The sequence below is a fragment of the Fukomys damarensis genome, unplaced genomic scaffold (genome assembly GCF_012274545.1).
Source record: "Fukomys damarensis isolate Sample0158 unplaced genomic scaffold, DMR_v1.0_HiC HiC_scaffold_36, whole genome shotgun sequence".
Lineage (NCBI taxonomy): Eukaryota > Metazoa > Chordata > Mammalia > Rodentia > Bathyergidae > Fukomys > Fukomys damarensis.
Genome location: NW_022900948.1, coordinates 44,364,869 through 44,371,589, shown reverse-complemented (window position 1 = coordinate 44,371,589; position 6,721 = coordinate 44,364,869). Strand labels below are relative to the sequence as shown.

The 6,721-nt window shown below is 59.1% G+C and overlaps 2 long non-coding RNA genes across 3 annotated transcripts in view; one reads left to right on the top strand and one right to left on the bottom strand.

Moving 5' to 3' along the window:
- LOC104864418 overlaps positions 1–4,567 on the top strand; it is a 6,035-nt gene extending 1,468 nt beyond the window's left edge. Inside the window, exon 3 of one of the 2 annotated variants that reach the window (XR_004515400.1) lies at positions 4,087–4,567. This is a non-coding gene — a long non-coding RNA (uncharacterized LOC104864418). Of the gene's footprint in view, positions 1–4,018 lie in introns of both variants that reach the window. The other variant, XR_780883.2, reaches the window with a different exon arrangement.
- Positions 1–6,721, bottom strand: part of LOC104864417 — a 17,196-nt gene that overhangs the window by 7,103 nt on the left and 3,372 nt on the right. The window lies entirely within an intron of this gene.

The following is a 6,721-nucleotide window of genomic DNA, read 5'->3' as shown; positions in this document are numbered from 1 at the left end:
CCGGGCCCCCAGCCTGGTCCCGCCCCGCTCTTGGGGGGGGCACGGGGGAGGGGGAGGGCGAGCAGAGGGCGCAGACTCCTACTCCAACCCCAAACACCCGATCACTGACCATCAGAAGAGTGAACCCCACACGGAGCACAGGGCCACAAGGTGGAGCTGGGGGGGAGCCCGGAGAAGGCACCCCCTCACCCTGGTTGCAGCCCCCAAAGTAGGGAGGAGAGTGGGAAACTGAGGCTCAGAGGGAGGAGTTACAGCAGGGATCCCACTCCCTCTTCCTGCACCAACTCCCGTCCCCACAGAGCCCTCTGTCTCCTTTCTGTTCTTTTCCTTTGTTATCCCAGACAGCCTCACTATGTAAGCCCAGGCTGGCCTCAACTCTCAAAGCGATCCTCCTGCCTCAGCCTCCCCACTGCTGGGATGACCCGTATGTGCTGCCAGGCCTGGCCTCTTTTCGTTGCTTTATCAGTCTCCACCCATCTCACTCCCTCCAGTGCCCCACTTCCCACCCTCTGGTCTTCGGATCCCTGTCCTGTCACCCACCGCCCATCCAGCCACTGCCCCATCCCTCCCCGTGTGCCCGCCCAGCACAGAGGGGCCCCACCTCAGTTCCAGGGCTTGGAATCTCGGCCGGAGACCTGAGCATTTGCAGGAAGTGTCCAGGGACCACTCAGAAGGGACCGAGGCCTGGAGACCCGCGGCGGGGCCAGGCACAGGGATAGGGGCTGGGCAGTGGCCAGTCCCGCTCTGGCACACCTGCCTTCTGTGCCCTGCTGCCACCTGCTTGGCCAGCGACGTGGATGGCAGCACCGGCCTTCCCACCTCCAGGCCACACACACAGAGCAGCCAGAGCTGTCTTTTGGAAATAAAAGCCTAACAGCTCTGCTCTCCCTCTTGGACCTCCCATGGCTCCCGAGACCCTCTGCATGGCGTCTGAAATCCCTGCTGTTGCCTAGAAGGCCCTTCCCGAGTTGGCCAGGGTTGGCTGCTCTGAGCTCCGGGTTCCTCCCTCTAGGATGACATCCAGCAAGTTCACGGCTGTTGCTGCGGGTTCACCTTGACCCAATGCCTAGGAAGAGCCTACGTCTCGGCTTCCTGCTCAGCCCTACCCTTGAGTTCATGTCACGCTGTCCCCCGTTCTGCGTGCCCTATCCCACACCTGGCTGTCCCCGGCAGAGAGAAAACGTTGTCGTAGCTACAGGAATGTTCCCGCCCCCTCCCAAGCCTCCCGGATTGGGTCGTTCCTCGGCCTCTTTTCTGCCTACAGAACATTTTTACCCATTCTATGGCTGCAGAAATTTTCTTCTCCACATCCCCAGGCAGCAGAGCGCCCTGGCCCTGACTGGGAATTGAACTCAGCTCCAGGGAAGGGTTTATCTGTTTGTTCCTTGACCTTGAGTCAGAGCCCAGGAGCCGGCAAGAGGAGAGGCAGCGCTGGGCGGGGACAGGAGTCAGGAGGGAGCCGGCCCAACCCTGGCCAGGTGTGGGGAGGAGGACCCAGGGCTTCTGCTTTCCTTGCTGCGCAGCCCAGACTTTCAGAGAGCCAGGGGTGGTTTCATATGCCACGTGCAGGGACGGGTCCCCAGCAGCTGGCCCTGCCCACAGCGGGCTTCCTAAGGACAGCAGCAATGCAGGGGCTGCTTACAGACAAAGAAGAAGCCACTCTAATGGTGTGGTGGCACAGTGCTCTCATCCCAGCACTTGGGAGGCTGAGGCAGGAGGATCGCAGTGAGTTAAAAGCCAGCCTGGGCTACATAACAAGACTCTGTCTCAGAAAACAAGAACCAGGGCTGGGGATTTAGCTCAGTGGTTCCACTGCCTGCCTGGCAAGTGCAAGGTCCCGAATTCGATCTCCGGTACAAAAAAAACAAAACAAAAAAACCAAAGACAACTGCCCGTTACTTGAAGGGACCAACTTCCAGGCAGCCCCTCCATAGCTATGATTTCAGCCTGGAGCCTTACGCCAGTTGTATTAATTCCAAAAGAATCCATCGAGTCCTCTGCAGGCCATGAAAGGAGGGGTTTTGAATTCTTTGGGAGTAGAAGGCAGTGTATAGAGACGAAGCCCAGGCCCAAGTAACCCAGATAACAATCAAAGGTTCACACAGCTCAGTCCCTGGCCCCAGTGATGCAGCCCCCTTGTCAGGTGTCAGTAAATGCACTTTGGATATAACCTCAGCTCCATAGAGGCTCCAGTGCTGTGCCTCTCGGAGAGCCTGTCGCCAGCTCGGGACCCCTGTTTGAAACTCTGTGCTCTCTCTTCTTTCTCAGATTTTCTGTTGTTTGCTTTAGTCTGTAGAACAAGGTCTTACTAGGTAGCATAGGCTGGCCTTGAACTCATGACAGAAATCCTCCTGCCTCAGCCTCTTGGGTGCTGGGATGAGAGGTGTGTGCCACTGTGACCAGCTATTCCTTGGATTTTTCTTTTATTTTGTTTTTGTTTTTGCATAGTACTGGGGACGGAACCCAAGGCCTTTACACAGAGCTACCTCCCCAGTCCTGTTTTTTATGTTTTATTTTGAGACAGTATCACCAAATCATTAAATTGCCTGGATTGGGTTGAACTTGTGATCCTCCTGCCTCAGCCTTTCGAGTGCTGGGGTGACAGGTGTGCAGTGCCAGCCCCAGTTTGAATGACTGCGTTTCCGGAAGGCTCCCGGGGGCAGGGCTGGGCAGTCCGAGCAATGTCAGTGTCTCTTGTTCACTGTACAAAGGGTGCCTCTCCACTCCCTCCTGCTCCGATGATTCCGATCCCCCGTCAAGGTCTGGGCGCTACAACGCATGTCCAGAGCTTCCCGGCTGCCTGAGGGACCCCTGGGCACTGTTTTCATCCCCTTAACCGACACTTGTGCCCACCTACAGGGCAAGAGGCACAGCAGCCCTGTGGCAAAGGGCTCTGGAGCAAGACAGCCCCGAGTTCAAGTTCCGACTCTGCCACTTCCTAGCGGGATGACCTGGGACAGGGGGCTGTAGTCTCTCAGAGCCAGTGGTCGGGAGGGACAATCTTGCCAGGGGTACAGAGCATGGCTCGAGACAGGCAAAGATGTCCCGAGGGACAGGGATCATGACCCTGTCATGCTTGCTGCTGCAGGCGGCACAGCCCTGTCCCACACAGGTGTGCGCATGAAAGACGAAGGCGGCCACCAGTTCTCACCTTTGCCTTCATCTTAGCCAAGCTGGGTGGTGCCTGTCTGTCCATGGCCCCCCACACTCCGGGAGGCCGAGGCAGGAGAGTGGCAAATTTGAGCCCAGCCTGGGCACCTCTGCCACCTAGCAAGGGCCTGGCTCAAAATAAAAATGGGGGGGAGATGGAGCTCGGAGTGAAGGCTGCGGGTCCAATCCCAGTACTGATTCACAAGGGAAGCGAGGCCCCTCCTCTGCCCATGGTCGGCAGGGCCGTGGCCATGGGCCCGGAAACACGATGGCGGGGGAAGCAGGCAAGACTCGGAGAAAGCAGAAGGGCCAGGGGCACCACACGGTGCCCAGGTCACATCCCACGAGCCACTCGCTCCAGCCAGACCCTTCTCCCAGCTGTGAACCCACTATAGAGCCCAGGCTGCTCTGGAACCAGAGGTGCTCCTCCTGCCTCAGCCTCCAGAGCGGTGCTGGGATAACGGGGGTGCGCACCGCACATCTTAATTCTTCTCCCTTCCCCTCCCTCGATCTCCTGGGGAGACCCACAAACGGGAGGGCAGATTCTCCAGTCTCACACGCTGTTGGAGACCAGCTGGCCGGGCTGGGCCCTGGTCCAACGGCGCAGTGACACCCAGGCCCCTGTGCTGGGTGAAGGAGGCACAGGGAGAGAGGCCGGTGAGCTGGGGCGGAGGGCAGCAGGAGAGGGCCTTGGAGGGGCTGGTACAGGACAGAGGCCCCTGGTGAGCCCCGCGGAGGTTCGAACACAGGGCACGAAGGCCACAGCCCCAACAGGACCCACCCCTGGGGCAGCGTCCTCGGAAGTGGGCTCACACGGGGCGCGTCTGGCTTTCACTTTTCCCGGAACCTACACTTTCTCTCCTGACAGCCGTGGATTTGCTATTTGAGAGAGTCTCCAGCGGAAGTCAGAAATTCACCGTCAGGCTTCTCCAACAGGACGTTTTCGGGGACCCAGACAGAGCTGGATGGAAAACCTGAGTCACTCTGACATCACGTCCTGTGGTCCCAGCACGGCCGTGGCAGAAACTTGGCTAAAATGTCACACTGGTCACCTGCTCTCTGCAGAAGCCACTGCCAGAGGGGCAGGGGCCGCATTCGCTGGGCCTGCTGGTTGTGGACAGAGCAGATTCTCCGGGCCAGGGCTGGAGCCCAGGGCTCCCCGGTGAGGCGCTGGGGTGTGGGTGGGGACGAGGTGTCTGTGCCCAGGCTTGGCTTCTGATGGCTCACAGGGTGGGGCCTCCGCGCGCTGGTGCCTGGCGTGTACCCTTGTTTCTCTTTCATAGGACAGAGAGAAGAAACGGTTGCAATTTTGAGCCCCTTGGATCCAGTTTCTGCGGGAATTGTGGCGAAGCACTCAGAAGGCTGAGGCAGGAAGACCTCCAGAAGTTCAAGTCTGAGGCCAGCCTGGGCTACAAAGCGTGTTCAAAACGAGCCTGAACTACATATTACAGCCTTGTCTCAAAAAAGAAAAAAATGCCAACCAACAAATCCAAAGGAAAAAGAAAGCCAAGGTCAAGAGCAGGCAGCAGGGAGAGCAGAGAGGGGACAAGCTGTTCCGGGACTCTGTGCTTGGCTTGCGGGTGGCCGTCTTCTCCCTGTGTCCACGTCCATGCAACGCACAGCAGCCAGGACAGCTCCTTGTATTTGTTTCCTGAGCCCTTTAGCTGAGCCACACACACAGAACAGTACCAGCTCCTCAGTTCTTAAGAGTCTCAGCCAGTGTCTCCGGCTGTGGAATGCAGCTCCCAGGGTTCCTGCCTTCAGTGACTTCCTGTTGCTTGTCACCTGCTCCCTCCGGCCCCATCCTGAGTAGCTGCAGTCCATACCTTCTGGGTGCCGACTGCTGTATCAGTCAGAAATCACTGGGCTGTGCCGCGTAACAAACATGCCCCAGATATCAGTAGATCACTGGCCTCCAGGTTTCCTGTTGGCTGCAGCGTGGCCACCCCAGCACTCTGCTTCATGCCATCTTCATCTTGGGACCCAGACAGAAGGAACAGCCCCGCCCCAGAGAGCAGGGGGAAGGTGGCAGCAAGGCTGCTTCCTCTCCGGGGGTCCAGGAGGCTGTGGAGGAGGGGATGGGGGTCAGGGAATGAATGGGGTCTTCTGGTGGAAGAAAGATGGGGTGACAATGTCCTGGGTCCTGAGACATCGGGGAGGAAAGAGCGAAGGCGGGGAGATGGGGGAGCCCAGTCTTGCCGGAGCCATTTAGGAGACCCTGAGTCAACATAGACAAATGGCTGGGGCGCCTGTCTGTCATCCTGCTCTTGGGAGGCCGAAGCAGGAGGATCACGAGTCTGAAGGCAGCTTAGGCTACACAGTGAGACCTTGTCTCAAAACAGCGCAATACAAAAAGGAAGGAAAAACCCTGTCATGCTGTGGTTTAGGCTCTTGCTGCTCAGTGAGGTTCGGGTCACCCCAGGTTCAGAGACACCCCCACCCCCCACCCCGCGGTGGAGGAGGGGGTGGGGCAGCCACAGCGGGGGTGGGGCTTTGGGGGACACGCCCCTTTGGCAAGGACACGCCCATCTTCCGGGGAAGGGCGGAGGAGCCAGACTTCCCTGAAGTCTGCCTGGCCTCCTCAGCGTCCTTCCCTGTGGGTAGGCTGGCCGGGCCCCTCACCCAGCTCCAGCCCTAACCTGCCTTCCCTATGAAAGGAGACTCAGGATATCTTTAGTGGCGATAGTGTCACCTCCTGCAGGAGGCTGGCCTGCTCCCCTTAGCACTGAGGTCAGAAGGTAAAACGGAAGAGAACCTATGTGCTCATCTAGTGGGGTCCGGAAAACCACAGGCAGATGCACCTGCCTACTGGGATACTATACAGCCCCGAAGGAGAATTAAGGGAACAAATTGCCAAACATGCTATATAGTATTGACTGACTTGTTTTGTTTTGTTTTCTTGAGACAGCATCTTGCTACGTAGCCCATGCTGGCCTCAAACTCATGGAAATCCTCCTGCCTCAGCCTCCAGAGTGCTGGGATGACAGGCGTGAGCCACTGCACCAGGGTACTGACCAACTTCTGTACAGATGTTTTTCTCAGTGCCTCGGGGAGCAGACTGGGCCTTATCCTGGGGGCTGTGTTCCAGCCACAGAGACCTTCAGGGTGGGGTCCTGGAGCCCCCTGGGCTGCACACAGCCCACGCGTGGGTTTGGTCCCCCTTGCGACATCCCTGCCCTCAGGAGCAGCCACCAGAAGGTTAGAGAGGGGCGGTGGCTGCTCCTCTCCCTCCTTTCCCAGGGCCCGGGTCCCTCCCAGGCCGGTTCCGCCACTGGCCCGTGCCTGGCCTTGGTTCTTGGTCTCCAGGCCTCAATTTCCCGATGTGCACAGGGAGGGCCTTGTCTTGGGGCTGCCCTCGATCCCCGTGATCCTCGACTTCTGCCGGGGTGCAAGGAAAGGCTGACGGGGGTTCCCCGGGGCTGGGGCAATTTGTGGACCAGAGCTGCTTTCTAGGGAGAGAGCCGGGGCCCCGGGACACCCCAAGACGCCCCTCTCGACTCTTAGCCCAGCAGCCCCCGCTCAGGGTCCCCGGATCCTGGCCCCGAGCTGGGGCAGCCGCACCCCGCGACAG